Source organism: Microtus pennsylvanicus, chromosome 12 (genome assembly GCF_037038515.1).
Source record: "Microtus pennsylvanicus isolate mMicPen1 chromosome 12, mMicPen1.hap1, whole genome shotgun sequence".
Lineage (NCBI taxonomy): Eukaryota > Metazoa > Chordata > Mammalia > Rodentia > Cricetidae > Microtus > Microtus pennsylvanicus.
Window position 1 is genome coordinate 17,035,494 of NC_134590.1, and position 16,644 is coordinate 17,052,137.

The following is a 16,644-nucleotide window of genomic DNA, read 5'->3' on the forward strand; positions in this document are numbered from 1 at the left end:
GAATTTCTCTGTTGTTCTGGAATTTGCTCTTTAGACCTGCCTGGCCCCAAATTCAGAGAACAACCTCACTTTGCATTCCAAATGTTGATATTAAAGTCTAGCACCAACATGCTCTGCTGAACATTTCAGTTGTTAAAAGAAGGCATTTCATACATTTTAAATCTGTTTTTGAGGAAGCTGGGAGATTGAGATCTTATTTTATTCTTCTGGACTCCAATATTCAGTTTTTCCAAACCATGTGTTGACATGATGTCTTTTCTTTATTGTATACTTCTGAGCTTTTATCAATCACGAGGTGGCCATAATATGGTGATTTATTTGAGCTCCTACTTTATTCCAATGATCTCTATGTCTGTTTTTGTTCCACTAGCGTCATGCCTTTACAACTACAGCTCTGACCTATAATTTGAGGTAAAGGATCCAAATTCCATCAGAGTTCTTTACCAAAATCACTTGTGTCCAGTCTTTGATGCTTCCAAATGAATTTTGCTTTTTTTAAAATTTTTTTTCCTTTTTAAAAAATTTCTAGATCTCTAATGAATGTAAGTATATTTTTGTTTGTTTGTTTTTGCTTTTGCTTTTTGAGATAGGGTATCTCTATAGTTTTGGAGCCTGTGCTGGAAATTGTTCTGTAGAGTAATAGGCTGGCCTTGAACTCACAGACTTCTGTTTGCCTTTGCCTCCTGAGTGCTGGGATTAAAGGGATGAGCCACTACAGTGCAGGTTTCTTTCTTTCTTTCTTTCTTTCTTTCTTTCTTTCTTTCTTTCTTTCTTTCTTTCTTTCTTTCTTTCTTTCTTTCCTTGTAGTTGTAACTTGTAATTAATTGCTTTGCATGTATTTATGATATCTATGTATATATGGCTATAAGAGTGCTGCGATGCTCATATAAAGATCAGAAACAACTTTTTGCAGCCCTGATGTAAAAAATAAAAAGAAGACCACACAAAGAATGATGCACTTGCTATTTATTTTCTTGCATAATTAAATGTATTTCTATCAGGATCATTGGTGCTATTGGGTTTAATGTATGAAGTGGAAGATCTAAAATCATACAGAAATTTTAAGTGAAGATCTTTCCTCATTTGCCATCTTTATCAGCATTGTGTGGAAGCGTCGAGGAAAGATGAACAATCATGATTGATGGGAAGTAACTCGATAGCATCCTGAAAACACAAGCAATAGAATTATCTCAAAAATTAAAATACTGTAGATATATGTTTAGTAAAGAAAAACTTCATGTATGAATGAATCTGATCAAGTGTCTGCATGAACACCAAAGACAACATAGAGAATGAAATAAGAATTAAATCAAACAACATCACATACCCTCTGACGTCCACAATTTTAAATTCTATCAAATTCATTCATGATTAATCTACTGAGTCTAACCTGTCTTTTCATTCTCATGTCTTGCTTTCCAATCATATTTAGATATATGCTACAGTAAAAAAAATCTTAGTTGTAATTCAATGCTTCAAGGAGATTATCTGAGGTTTTTAATTCCCTATGATAACCAGATAATTAACTTTAATGAAATGCACAAATATAGTTGAAAAAGTGAAAACTAATAGTTTTTGTTTGGTACAAAGACAACTCCTCTTTTACCTGCATGATAATTTAGTATTTTATAGTAGATAAATATTTGATATTTCATAAAATTTATACTATTTAATGTGCCTAAATACTTGACTCTCTAAAATTAAATTTGTTAATATTTATGCATCCTTATACTGCAATTACTTTACTGATTTAAATTTGTATTGCCTTTGTATAGTAATTTGTTATGATCAAATATTTCAACCTCATTGTCTTACAGATAACATTGAAATGTTATTAAAACGCATATCAAGACACACAGTTTGCATATAGCTTCCTTCTCTGAAGTACTCCTTCTTCTTCAGAAGGGGTGTACTCAGCTCCTGTAAGCTTGTGTTTTGGGAGGAAAAACTTTCAACAGGACCCTAGGCAGCTCTACTGTTTATGGAGTCTCAGTCATAAACATTCACAATTGAGGTCTGTGACACCCTGGAAAATGTTTATGGAATATATAATATGCTTTATACATATTACTGATTTTGTAACATATAGTACATAGTTGAGAATAGCTGAGTGTCAGGAATAATGGTTGTCAGGCCAGGAGAAAAAAAAAACTGATATAAGCTTCGCTGACATACCTCTTGATAGGGGTTAATCAGACTATTTTGGTTATGAGCATTTCAAAACGCAATTATACTTCTAGAAATTTTAAATTGAACCTAAATTTCATCTGATGGGTTTGTTCCTTTTTCTTCTTCAACTGATATTACCTTAAGTTTTTGAACTATATGCATATCCAGTTCTATCTTACCTCTTACAAATTTCCTGTGGTTAGTAACCTGAAGGTTCAGGATAAGGATAAGGTTGTATTCTAATATCATATGGTGGAAGGTCAGTATCGCTGTCTGCTGTTTCAGTTGGAACATATCGGCGATCACGATGTCTCTGTAAAGACAAAAAGAGAAAATTAGAAAGATTTGAGATCACATGACTTTAACTACTGTATCTGTCATTAATAAATTCCATGCCCTGGGGTCACTGTAGTTTTGACTGTGAACTACATGATGCTATTTCTCTAGGTTTATGAGATTTTAAATTGTATAAAGAAAATAAAGTTTCAAGGAAGGATAAAAAAGTGTATTTATATCTTATTAGGGTTTTCATTTACGTGGTAGACTATTGGGGAAAGACAAACATAGAAAATGGGCCTTAAATCTCCTTTATGATATCTTCATCTGGCCATTTCCCAATCCTTGAATCTGTAAGGAGGTGACTTTAAACTTAGATGGAGCTTCTCCACAACACTGGAGTTCTATCAGCTGCTGGTCTTTAACACCGCCTAACTTCTATTTATTCCCATGAATGCAATGCATTTTATCCTTCTTCTGTAATGGCTATTGAATCATTTTAAGTATTGTATGTTGTGTGTCAGAGAAGAAATTTTGCAATTATCACATTGATGTGACACAATTTAATTCAGCATAAAAAAAGACAAGCTAGCCTCGACAGGTTTATGCCATTCTACGCAAAAGACTTGAAAAAGAGAAAATAACATAGACTTCAATAGAGAAAATGGTGTGTCCTTCAGGAGAGGGTTTGGGGAAAAACATCAACAGCACTAAAAGTAATGTCAAGTTGAAATCATGGAGATACACGACAACTTTCTGTTGAATATAATCATAATGTCCTCTCTATATCTTAACTTCAGCAAGAAATTCTATCACTTAGGTGAAGCAAATACTGGTGAGAAAATGTGCAGCAACTCAAGAGAAAGTCAATTTACTCTTAACAATAAATTGGCTTCCTTAGAGTAACATTGTAGAATTGTTCTCTAAATTATTTCATAGGAGATTAAGCACTTTCATGGTGAAAAAAAAAACAGTGAAATCTCTAACAACATTTTGCTGTATTGGCAATACACAGGCATCTTCACAAAATAGTATTGCTTGTTCCTAGGGAGTAGATTCTAGAGAATCATCTATGAACTGAACAACAATCAAACAGTACTTACATGACCTCTTTTACCATGCTTATGATGTCTCTGCAAAAATGAAAAAGAAACGTTAAAAAATACAGTACAGGGCTGGGTAGTGGTGACCCACAACTTTAATACCAGCAATAAGAAGGCAGAGGCAGATGGATCTCTGTGAGTTCGAGACCATCCTGGTCTACAAAGCAGATGCCTGAACAACCAGGACTGTTACACAGAGAAACACTATATCAAAAACCCACACAAAATTTCAGTTCATATATGATTATGAAATTCTCCAGTGAATGAGAACATCTTACCTCTCCAGAATGATCAGCAGTCTAGTGGGAAGGAAGAGATTCAGGAATTAGTTAATACACCCCACATTTTCATTTTGACTCTAAATTCACCATTTTAATGTAATGAAATTTTAAAGAATTAAAATTAGACTTCTCTAAGAATAATTTATCATATTTAGTAATTATTTACTTTGGTCCATGTACCCTTAAAGGATGCAGTGTTGTAAAATTTAATTCATACAGATGGTAGAATGAAAAAAAATGAGTTTGTTTTTATTAGGATAAATAAAAAGTAGTTTAAAATGCCTATTACTGAAATAATGTACTATTAAATTCATCCTTATTCTCTTTCCTATTTTCTTAGAGTTGAATTTTTCTTCATATGTATTTTGTAGCAAAATGTGATAAATGATTATTTTACAAATAATTATTATCAAAATATTATTTGTGGAAGAATTATCACATTTTTATTTCACACATTTCCAATCCTAGATATAATAAAAGAGAATGAGAAGGAAGAAGAAATGGAAGAATTACAAAAGAGTGGGGTATCATAGAGATGCAGGATATAATTAGTGGCAAAGCAGCAAATAAAGATACAAGGTGTGGTGTCTACACTGGGCAAGTCTACACTTTCATGATGGTATAAAACAGTCTCATAACTTCAAGTAAAAAAGATTATTAACAGAAATAAATGAGCGGTAGAAGGTACAGGACAAAACCCTCATTGACATGTAGGTCACTGTTTGTGATTCACTATTTTAGTAGCCTCAGTCCCTGCTCAGTCTCGTTTTTTTATATGTGTCAGAGGTTCTTTTTCATGTATAATTCAATCAGCATTCAATTTTTCTATTATTTGTGCTCTTGTTACATTTTATGTATATGAAAGTATACTTCCATGTCTGTGTCTAGTTACTAAGAACTTCTAAATAAGAATAAAGTTACAAAAATTGATTAAAGAAAAAGTGAGCCCATGAAAAGATTCAAAGTAGTAAAGGTTCATTCAAAAGTAAGTAAACATTACTCAGAGTGTTTTTAACCAGACAAGTTGTTGGCTAAAATTGCTAAACACACATTCTTTACACTTTTTGGGTGTACTTACAAGCATGGAGACCATAAGAGCCATAATCAAGGCAAAGACAAGGAATCTCATGCTTACTGAACCCTGTAAAAACACAGGCAACATTTAATAAGCATCTTATTTTCAACTTCAACACAAAGACATTGATGACCCTGCTGTGCTCTTAGTCAGTTGGACTAAGTTTATACCCTCAGTGTTCGCAATGACTAAAAGGGGAGTAGATTAATTAGGTGTGAGCTGATAAGAGAACTCTAACGTTAAGTGTAGACACACTAATTGCAGAATAATGAATTATTTAGGACTTTCAAGAAATTCAAATAAAATATTAGATGTAGTTTTATTCTATTTTAATTAAACTGATTCAAGGATGTTTACTTAGAATTTTGATATTAATCATAGTGTATAATAAAAGTTAGCTTGAAAGGAGATGAAATAAAATGCATTCATAATTACATTGAGAAATTTACTTTTAACCAGTTATTTACTATAAATTATAAAATGAGACCATTGAGGGAAGATAAAATGCAAAGTCTTTCAATAATAGGATAAAAGCTAGGCAGACAGATAAGTAGCCATAAAGAAACACACACATACAATACACACATTAATTGACATATTGTTGAAGAAATACTTACCAAACACAAATACAATATTTGAAATACCAAAATATTTTCTTTTATGAAAAATAATTAGGTAAATGAAGTAAGGAGAATGAATAGGTAACATAGAAAATTCTGTGCATCATTAATAATATAAGTCCTCAACAATGAAGGGTGTGTTTTCCATGCTAAAAATATTATGAATTTGGTGAAATGGCAAAAAATAAAAGAAAGTTGATTGTATAGCATAGAATAACTTTGAGAAGTTGTTATTTGTGTACCAATTTCATCCATATTGAAAACATCCCTCCTGATGGATGAGCAATCCTGGATTGCAGATCTTGGGTGCTAATATACCTTAAGACTAGAATCTCAGAAAGATAGAAAAATCTGGAACTCCCTGAGTTTACAGAGCAGCAACCAAGTGCCAGAGAATATGATGCTCCTAGAGGGAATTCATTGACTCAGACAGAGGGTTACAGAAATGCAGATGTGGTGAGTGGTCAGCCATGCAGAGGTGATATTTACAGCAGCACAGTTGCCTTTGACACACCCTCCAACATGCTCTTGTAAGAATCCCCACAAAAGTTCTGGTGTGTAATTCTAGTGTGTTCATTGCAGTACCAAAGAGGCTTATGGGGATTTTCTCCTTTTCTCTGTGATCTGTGATTAGTGCAGTACCTTGTATGAGCAGGCATTTGTTCTTACATCTCTCAGAAACATCACCCAGTGCCCTTCTGTCATCGACTTTTACAAACATAAGCCTTTTCACAATGGGACTGTGCAGTTTACCTATGAATTTTAGGCTAACGTTTCAGGTTAATAGAAAAATCATTATTGAAAAAGTGAATATTGGCTACTGAAGAATGACAAGAAGAAAGATACAATGATTTCTAGGAAATGGGAGAAGTAATACATCACTAATTCCACATCATTCTTTGAAGATATCTGGAGTCTGTTCTTAGGAACTCATATAGGTGCTGAATAGAACCACCACATTTTAAATTCTTTCTGAATAAAACTTTACAGTAGTTAATAGGATTAATTTTAGTTTTCATTTGATTAGTTGTAACAAATAAACAGTTTAGCAAAGACAGCAGCATAAAAGGCAAACAGACATGTTACCTTTACCTAGGTTGAGCCTAGTGTCTGAACAGCAGAGGTGCAGGCTCCAGATGGTGATCCTGCCTAGAAGGCTGCACATTTAAACCTACCGAGATACCAAGCCTACTATTCAAATACTGCCAATTAAAAGGTCATGTTAAGGAACCTGAAAATAATGTCCAGAATCTGTCTCTTTAAAACACCAGTAATCAACTTGAAAAGGTGATTTTACAATAGGAGTTTGTGAAGAGCAGATGACCAGGAAATAGCAGGAAAGGGGCCATCACTGTTAACCCTTCCAGGCATTTGTGAATAATCAGAAAACATCGCCCTGAAATAAAGAGCGTCAGAAATCATGGAAATATTTAAGTCATGTTTCTGTAAATCGCTAGTATTATCTCCGTGTCATGTAACACTGTTCCAAATTAGGGAGGCCTTTCTGGAACTTTTGCAGAGTGACTTAGCATCTTTTATTTTTCCTCAGTACAAATAATGATGAATTTGACAGTGCTGTAACCCATTATTTATTTCAAATGTGTTTCCTGCAGAAAACCATTCAAATTATACTTTTAAAATAGTTTAGAGTATTTGAGTATTTTTCTGTCTATTTTAGATACCGGTTTTGTCCAAATTCATTATTCTGTTATTGAATTTAAACAATAAAATTATCTTCTAGGAGCTCGGTACTATATATTTCAAACATAATATTGTCCTGACAATTGGGTATTTAGCCCTCTGCCTTTGAGTTTTTATGCACTCATGCAGTAGAGAAAAAGAAGGAAAACACAGTGTATTATATTCTTAGGAAAATTCAAAATCCACTTGCTAGATACTGTTTTTATTTCTGAGTATCATAGACACTTTTTTCTTTTCCACAGGCAACACATCTCTAGAATTTTCTCAAGACCGTAACATTACACAGTGTATAGAGATTAATTAAATATGCCTGATTTTTAGTTAAAAGAATTTTATGTCATATATTCTGACTTGCTTTTCCCCTCCTCAGCCTCCTCGCAAAGACTCTCCACTTTTCCCACACCCTTTCTTATCTTCCTCATTAGAAAGCAAACAAGCGCCAGGCAGTGGTGGTGCACGCCTTTAATCCCAGCACTTGGGAGGCAGAGGCAGGTGGATCGCTGTGTGTTCGAGGCCAGCCTGGTCTACAAGAGCTAGTTCCAGGACAGGCTCCAAAGCTACAGAGAAACCTTGTCTTGAAAAACCAAAATAAGAAAGAAAGAGAGAAAGGAAGAAAGAGAGAGAGAGAGAGAGAGAGAGAGAGAGAGAGAGAGAGAGAGAGAGAAAGCAAGCAAACAAGCATTGAAAAAAGGGTGAAAAGATAGAAATAAAAGAAAACCACGTAACGGGTAAAATAAAAACAACATGTGAAATGAATGAAACAAACAAATGAACAGAAAAATAACCAAAGAAAAGCACAAGAGATACGTATAGATGCTAAGACACGTATTCACATACAGATACATTTATTAATGACACAAAATTCAGAAAGCATAATATATAAGCAAATGCTCGAAAGGGTGAAAAAATGCCCAGACCGCTATAAGACAAAACCAAAACAATACAGTCTTTCAAAAATGCCAAGTTATTTTGTGTTGGCTATCTAAAGCTGGCCATGGGGTCTGCTCTTAAGACAGCTTTGTATATTCAGTGAGACTCCATGGGAGAAAAATCAGTTTTCCTTCATGTGTGGTTATCAATGGGAGAGAGCGTCTGGGTTAGGAACAGGGTCTCTGTCTACTTCTCCTGTCAGCACTGAGACCCCCAAATGCTTAGACCTGTGCTGGCTCTGTCCTTGCTACCAACTGTCTGATTTCAAAATTGAACTCTTTACCTGCATTCTTCGTAGTTCTTTCATCACCAATTCACTTACCTAAAATGTGGAGTCATGGTGTTAACAGATCTGACCCTGAAAAAGAATGAGAAAAAATAACATTTGAAATAGATATTTCAGAAATATCAAAAGCTGATATATTTTGTATTAAACAACATCTATCAGAATACACATATATGAAAATATTTCCTATGAATATTGTAAGAAATCCGAAGCAAAGAAGTGTGTGAAAATGCCTTCAGTCAAAAATTGTTTTATTTCAGCTTTTTAGGCAGAAGGGGAGTTGTAAATTTGATGCTATAGAGTCCTTAATAGAAGAGCAAGAGTGGAACGTTAAGCTAGTCCGACAAAAATGGGTAAGTACTTTAATTTTTCCAAGTACCCAATGAATTAGCTTAATTGCTGTATAAACCAAATTTTGAAGTTGAAACTCATCGTGTTCTTTCTCATCCACATCACAATGTCTAACTCATTCTATCAGGTTTCCTTTATAATCATCTGAGGCTTAAACAGCCTTACCATACACCTTGGGCAGCTTTGCTAGTCAGCCGTTTTATTGCAGAAGTCTGTCATACTGCATTCTTCAGTGACCTTCTTGAATTTCTGTGTCTGTAACATCTCCTAATTTCTTTAGAATATTGAGGAAATCAATAAATAGAAAATTGTTGACTGAGTTTCTGTCTTACCCAGTCCTTGTCCTGCCTGGTTCTTGCAGTCCTTAAGTCCCAAAGAAATTACACAGAGGTCTACATTAATCATAAATGGATTGGCCCATTAGCTCGGGCTTCTTATTAACTCTTATAACATATATTAACCCATTATTCTTGTCTATGTTAGCCACATGGCCTGGTACCTTTTTCAGCGAGGCAGTCACATCTTCCTTCTTCTGTGGCTGGGAAAAAAATTCCAGAGGAATGGGCTTTCTCCTCCCCAGAATTCTCCTGTTCTCATCGACCCACCTCTACTTCCTGTTTGGTTGTCCCACCTATACTTCCTGCCTGGCTACTGGCCAATCAGTGGTTATTTAAAATATAATTGACATATTACAGACCATTCTCCCACACCAGAAAATAATCAAATAGAAAGAATGTAAAGATGAATTTAGATCCCTTCGGTGTACAAGTGAACAAAGAGGACACAGAGGTGGAGAATGTAATCATTGGAGACTGCTTTGTCTCAGCCTGCTTAGTAGATGGGTGGGAGTATAAGACAGTCTGAGAAAGCACAGGTAGAAAGTCAAGAATTACAACAAGTGGCAGTTGTTGACAGTAATGATTAAGAGTTGTTCCAAGCCGGGCGGTGGTGGCGCACACCTTTAATCCCAGCACTTGGGAGGCAGAGGCAGGCAGATCTCTGTGAGTTCGAGGCCAGCTTGGTCTACAAGAGCTAGTTCCAGAACAGGGTCCAAAACCACAGAGAAACCCTGTCTCGAAACCCACCCCCAAAAGAAGAGTTTGTTCCACATAGGACATTGCTATTAAGAGACGAAAATTTGTCCTGTTATGGATAGCAGTGCCCAGATGAAGACATCTGTAGATAACATATTAGGTTTATCTATGCTCCATAAATTGCTCCAGATATAAGAAACTTCATAATTCTGTGTAAAGCAAAAGACCTGATGAAAAAAATTCTATTATTAAGAATTTGTGCCATTCTTCCAGGATGTTTACTTTTAGGATATTCTATAATTTCATAATTTTTGCTTATATTAATAAATCAATTTAACACCAATATTTTGATTAGTATATTTTTATTATATTCAAGTAAATTTACATATTGAATTAAAATATTCCATTTACATATTGTACAAATTTATCTATTCTTTTTATATATAAATGTGTAGTTAATTATATTTACACTTGAAATATGGTTGCACTGTTTATTTTTTTCCCTACATCCACTTTTATTGAACAGTGTTTTGAATATTACTGATTGGTAATATAGTGATGCCTATGTTTATAAATAAGTATACAATCCTAAAAAGAATACAATCTCTCAGGTCTCAAGTTTTCTCATTTCACTATTATATCTTAAGAACATTGTATGAAACATTGTATGAACATTGTATGAACATCTAGGGTCTCTTTTAATCTTTACTTTGTGAGTGGTGGTTCACTGTATTTTACTCTTTGTGTCGCAATTTTCTCTTTTTATGCGTTTCTGAGACCTCACCTGTTATCTTTAGAGGGCATTCAAATCCTAGGCTTGCATATTTCAAGCCCATAACCCAAATCAGAGGATATATTGTACTCATTATATCTTGTTTGCTGCAAGGCTGTTGAGAAACCTCAGAGTCGGTGTCATCTTTGTGTGTGTGTGTGTTTGTGTGTGTGTGTGTGTGTGTGTGAAAACTGTAAGTTGATTGAGTCTTAGATGCCAGACATTGCTTCTTAAACAATTGTGGTCCAAAAATTACCTTACTCCAAACATCTGCTTTATTTTATACCTCTAGCTTTTCTATTTTTCACTGGAGAATTCTCATAATTTAGTTTATTTTTGTGCTTTTCTTGATCATGATTTTATTTAATTTTCTGCATCAGACAAATCTGTAAGTATACTGATGAAACATATAAAGTTGGTGAGAGAATCTTGAGGAAGTACTTTAGCTATTACACATGGTGTAAAGCATTTTGATGAGAAAATTTGAAAAAAAAAATGTTGTGTGACTAAGGCATGCTCACTTTTGTGTTAGCTTTCTTGGAAATCATACAGTGTTACCTGTGATATTGGCAATCCAGGAAGCTGGCAGAGGGACACACAGGGCAGCCAAAGTGTTTCCTAAAATGGTTCAAGACATTGGAAGAATTTCAACTTTCCATTTTCTGGATTATCCTTGGCTTAGAATGCTCACAGACTTAGTCAATATCAACTAAAAACAACAAACTAACAACAGCAAAATAGGCCTTGTGTTTGATTTCTCATGTACTACAACACAGATTTGACTCTAAGGGGTGTCGATGTCTATCATAAACTTCTGTGATGGAAATGTAATATACGTTCAGAAAATGTTAATTGGAGATATGGTAAAATATTTATTTAAAAAGTTAAATTACTTTTACAGAAAATAATAGAAAGAAATAGTAAACGTGTCCAGCATAAAATATAAATAGCTAAGTACTTTTATGAATATCTGCCGTTAAGTAGACAATGAAATTTTGGACCTTCCATTTGTAAGTCTTTGCAAATTAAGTACTTTCAGCCCTCTTCTATCTTCTGCTGTGAAAGGTAGTTCTGCATCTTTCTAGACTGGATTCCATTTTTTCCTTCTCACTGATTCTTTGAAAACCTTTCTATCACTGCAAAGAAGCAAATTGATAGAGAAAGAAAAGGGAAAAAGAAAAATGCACAGTTTTGCTTAATAAATCGATGCTAAAATAACTGTTCTCTGGAAAGAATCACGATCGAAATGCCTCTGTCCTGAGATACTCCCATACACCCCCTTGGTCTACAGAACACAAGTTGTCCTACTTAACTGAAACATTCTTTACTTACATCTGTCTGCCCCCATTCTAATCTTCTGGTCTAGATGAACTGCTTGACCTAGTTTAGCTATTTGTTCCTCACACCCAAGACTCTGCTTTCTCCATATTTATCCTTGAATTCTCTTCCATAGTCAGGTCAGCCCAGTCTTTACCTCTATCATGGTTCTGCTGGGAAATCCTGACTCTGTACACCCACCCCTTTTCCTCTTTCTTAACCATCTTCTGAAATTAACCACCTATTGCTTTTCTGTTTGCTGCACTGTATCTCAGATTAGTTAAAATACACATTGCTCTTTATAAGTAGGCTTTTTTTTTGCCTGCTTTCCTATGAAGAGCATGTTTCAACTACATAACATTTCTTTATACATATGGGCTACTATGGAAACACTTGGAAAAAACATATTTAATCTGGAATGTCCCTCTTTTCCTTGACAACTGTTATGTTACGTACAATATTCATGCATGACTATTTTCATGCTCTAGTCATTATTCAGAAATTGTCTTCTTTCTAATATTGATTCTTAAATTTTTGTTGATTCAGACTCATATTTAAAAAAGTAAGTAAAAAAATCACCACATAACTTTAGGTTCTAGGCCTTCTATCCTAATATACGCATTGTATTCTTTAATAGCCTTTTCCCTTCCTCTCGTAAGAAAGCTAATATGTTTTGTATAGGTTTTCATCTCATGAAAGCGACTTTGTGCCAATGAAAACTCAGGAATTTATTGTCACTCCTCTGGAGTGTCTCTGCAGCTGATCCCTGCACTGGCCTCTTTCCTTTGACCTATAGTTCTTTTTTTTGCCCAACACCTTGCTATGATTCGGGTTGTCCTAACTACATAGAAGCTATCTCATGAATCTTTATGTACTTTTCTAAACTTCTCAGTGCACTAAACTCATAAAAAACAAGCTTGCCTTGTCCAGCTATAATCAAAGAAGCTTCCACTGGCATCAGATGGGAACAGGTGCAGAGACCCCACAACCAGACATCATCCTAAGAAAGACTCTAAACTGTCTCCATTGGGTCCTCTTCTCAGAGGTCCAGGACCCATGGAAGAGGTGGAGGAAAGAATAGGAATCAGAGGGAATGGTGACAGCAGGAGAACATGGCCCACTTAACCTACTAAGCAGGATTCATAAGGGCTCACAGGGACTGATGCAGCAAGTAAGGTGCCTTCGTGGGTCTTCACCAGATGCTCTGTGTATATGGTATGGCTCATGGATACCAAAGTAACATAAATTTGTTAGAATAATTTATTCTATTTTTATACCTTAAGAAATAACTATGATGAAATTTTAAAAATGGAAAAAAATTCAAAATACTATTGCAGATTTAAAAATATATACATTATTAGTAATATTAATTTAAAAACCTATCTTTTTCTTTCCTCTACTCTTCCCAAATGACTCCATGGAAAGTAATCATCCACACACAGCAGGACTGATACACATATGAATTCACAGAGACTGACAGCACATACAAGACACATACCATTTAAAACTAGATGAAAGCCCAGCATAGACAAAAGGGTGTAGAAACAAAGTTCTACCCCAAACCAAGAAGCTATTTACAGTTGATACTTGCTGGGAAAGGGAAAATTGTTCTCTTTTTTCAATGGGGTGCCACTAGTTATATCTAGCACTAAGGACAAAATTTGAATGTAACCCAAAGAAAGTATACTTGTTGGAGGTGAGTGATATATCTACTGCATTGATCAACTCCTTCAACTTTGTACTTAAGTATTGAAAATCCTCCTCAATGTATCCCGTAAAAGCTGCTCAGCTGTTGACCCAATCAGCCACAGTGCTGGATAAGCTGGTAGATATATGCATAGGCCCAAGAGTGACATGGTCATTACAGAGGAGGTAAGTGTCTTTCTGTTTATCTTTAAGGTCCACATCACTAAAAGGAACTCATGCCCTATCTTGTAATTCTAATTAAAAACTTGTAGCTCGGAGTGCGGGGGTGGACTATAGGCCTTAGAGAATAACCATGGCTGTTTTATTCACCGAATGGACCAAACCCACAAATTAGTGTTGTCATCAACCTTCATCAGAGAAGCTTAATTTTACTATGGTTATTGCAGAGGTCCATGACTCATCTAGGTGCTAATAGCATGTATCTATGGAGTCATATAAAACTTAATGGTCCCATTCAATACCAAGTGTTAAATGAAATGAACATTAAGGAATTGTTTTGTAATATATTTTCTGAATTTCTGTAAGAATCCTGGTTATTTTCTGGCTAATGTTAGATATATTACATTTTATCTATGTTTAAAAAATCTTTGTGAAGAGAAGTCTCGTTTTGTAAAGTGTTAGATAACACAAAAATCTGTGTTCTCCCCAAACAACATATAAATGTTGAGTGTATTAGTGCACACCTGTAACCTCAGCTCTGGAAAGGCAAGGACAGGAAAATTGCCTGTATTGGCTAGCTAGCCTGATTAGCCTAATAAAAGAGCCCCTGGAAAAGTGAGAGATCCCATCCTAGCACAGTTCCTGCACCTGAGCTAGAGGATCCTGTTGAAAAGGTGGAAGAGGGGGGATCAGAACAAAGGAACAGGAAGTTTGAATTGTGATTGCCTCTCCTAGAAATTTCATTTCAGCTATATGGTTAAAATGTAGTTCAAGATGCCTCCTTAAGCAAAATGTGAACAAGAACAGACAAGTAGCATTGCTAAGGTGGAAAGGGAAAGCTAACCAGGCTTCAACTCTACAAGAATATCTGACATCTAATGAATGCTGAAAGTGGGAGAAATGGTCCTCCTGAGGTATGAGTCCTCTAATTATCCAAAATCAAGTGATCGATTCCGAAGTATATGTATATAAAGAATGAACAGGTCGCATTAATATGTTTGGGAACATTTATATATATGTGTGTATATATTATATATAGATATATACAAAATGATAAATAAATTACAAATATGTACATACATACATACATATATGCAATGCATTTGAGAATAAAAAAGTACATGAAAGTGGTTGGGGAAAATAAAGGGAGCAAGAAAATGATGCATTTATATTATAATTAAAAAAAAAGAAATTATACACGTAAATAACAAACAAAAGGAATCTGCACAGCACCTGAAGGACAGCGTCTGAGGTTGTTTTTCTGATCCTGAAAACACAGAACTCATATAAACTAAAGTAATAAGTCAGTTAAGTCCGATATAAACATGCTTATTTTTTGGTGTAATTGTCATGATTTAAAAACTTACTTAATCTTATCACACATCAAGCAAATAAAATCTATAGAATCTTCTCAATGGGGAAATGGATTCTCAGTGTTCTATACCTATTGAAATTGATATGATGTTAAAAATTGATGATTACTTTACTTAGTTTGAAACTGTCAGTCATAGCCGTAACATTTTATCTTGATTTTATTCTTCATATTTGCCATTTCATTTATTTATTTCTGATTCATTGATCAAATCTAATTTGGCGAGGTTGTAGCCGATCTATGGTATTTATCATTTAGTGAACCATGAGCAAACTAGTGATTCAAAGTCACTGTCAAGCAAAAATTCATGCACACAGTAATGCACTTGTTATTCTTAAGTCATTTGTATTTTTTCAGGAATCCAAATGTTATTAACCTATCACTTATTATCTATTTTAACAGGTTAGGAAGGAGAGAGGTTATTAATGACAGGGGAAACGGGAATACTGGGCTCTGGGCAGTAGAAACTTTTGTTAGTTCTTGTTTCATAATATACAATGAAAGATTGTTTAAGAACACTGATGACGGAGATAGTATCTTGACATTTAAAATGAAAGAAACACAGATGTCTTATTTTCTTGTCGCTACATAGTATGCTCTCTGAAAATGCCAGACCTTCTTTTCAATAAAGGCCACAAGAACAACACAGGTGTGACATTAAATTGCTTTCTTCAGATTACAGAAAAGGAAGTGATATTAACAGTGATATTTAAGCAACATTTACTTCTGCTTTTCCTCATCTCTTTCATTTATCCTAAAAATGAAGCATGTACCAAAACTCGTAATGCTTACTAAACCAAACAGATTATTTTCCTCTTAGAATGTATGAAGTGGAAAATTTTGACAATGTGAAACATTATACCTGTGTTATGAAAAATATGAAATCTTTCTGGTACTAAGGACACCTGCTGATAAGCTTTGTTCTTGGTTTTAGTGTCTTTTGATATCTTTGGTGAAACACACATAGTTGCAGAAAATAGTCTATCAAGTAAATGTATGTAAATTTAGGAGCAAAATATTTATATTTTTGGTTCAATTTAGGCCCTTATGAATCTATATTTGGCTATAATTAAAATTATGCAAATCTGGGCCATAATAGAATCCTCCTTAGAATCACAAGTAAAGTAGCTGAAGAGATATCTCATAGACAATTCTGATGTAATATGGTGGAGAACATGAGAATAGATGGGAACTTGTTGAATATGAGAATATTGTAGAAGCAACAGAGGTGAAAGTTCAAAAAGGAAAGCTTGATGCCTATAAATCAATGTTCCATTGAACGTGGAGGTTCCTTAATGACATAAATTTAAAGTTTTAACAGAATGTGTACAAAAGAAATCATTCATCATATTTCACAGAGCAAAGATTATTTTGGTGGCATTACAGAGTTCAAAGAATAGGACCAGGAAAATAATTCTTCATGAAATTAAAAGTAAGAAATAAAATGTCTGCAGAAAAAGTTATATTTTATACATGTGACATTTTCCACTC

The 16,644-nt window shown here is 34.4% G+C and overlaps 1 long non-coding RNA gene across 1 annotated transcript in view; it reads right to left on the minus strand.

The window, feature by feature from the left end:
• Positions 1 to 951: 951 nt before the first annotated feature.
• LOC142832871 (uncharacterized) overlaps positions 952 to 16,644 on the minus strand; it is a 29,213-nt gene continuing 13,520 nt past the window's right edge. Inside the window, exons 2-5 of the long non-coding RNA XR_012907288.1 lie at positions 3,827 to 3,847; positions 3,549 to 3,578; positions 2,349 to 2,482; positions 952 to 1,164 (exon numbers count right to left, since the gene is read on the minus strand). This is a non-coding gene — a long non-coding RNA (uncharacterized LOC142832871). The remainder of the gene's footprint in view (positions 1,165 to 2,348; positions 2,483 to 3,548; positions 3,579 to 3,826; positions 3,848 to 16,644) is intronic.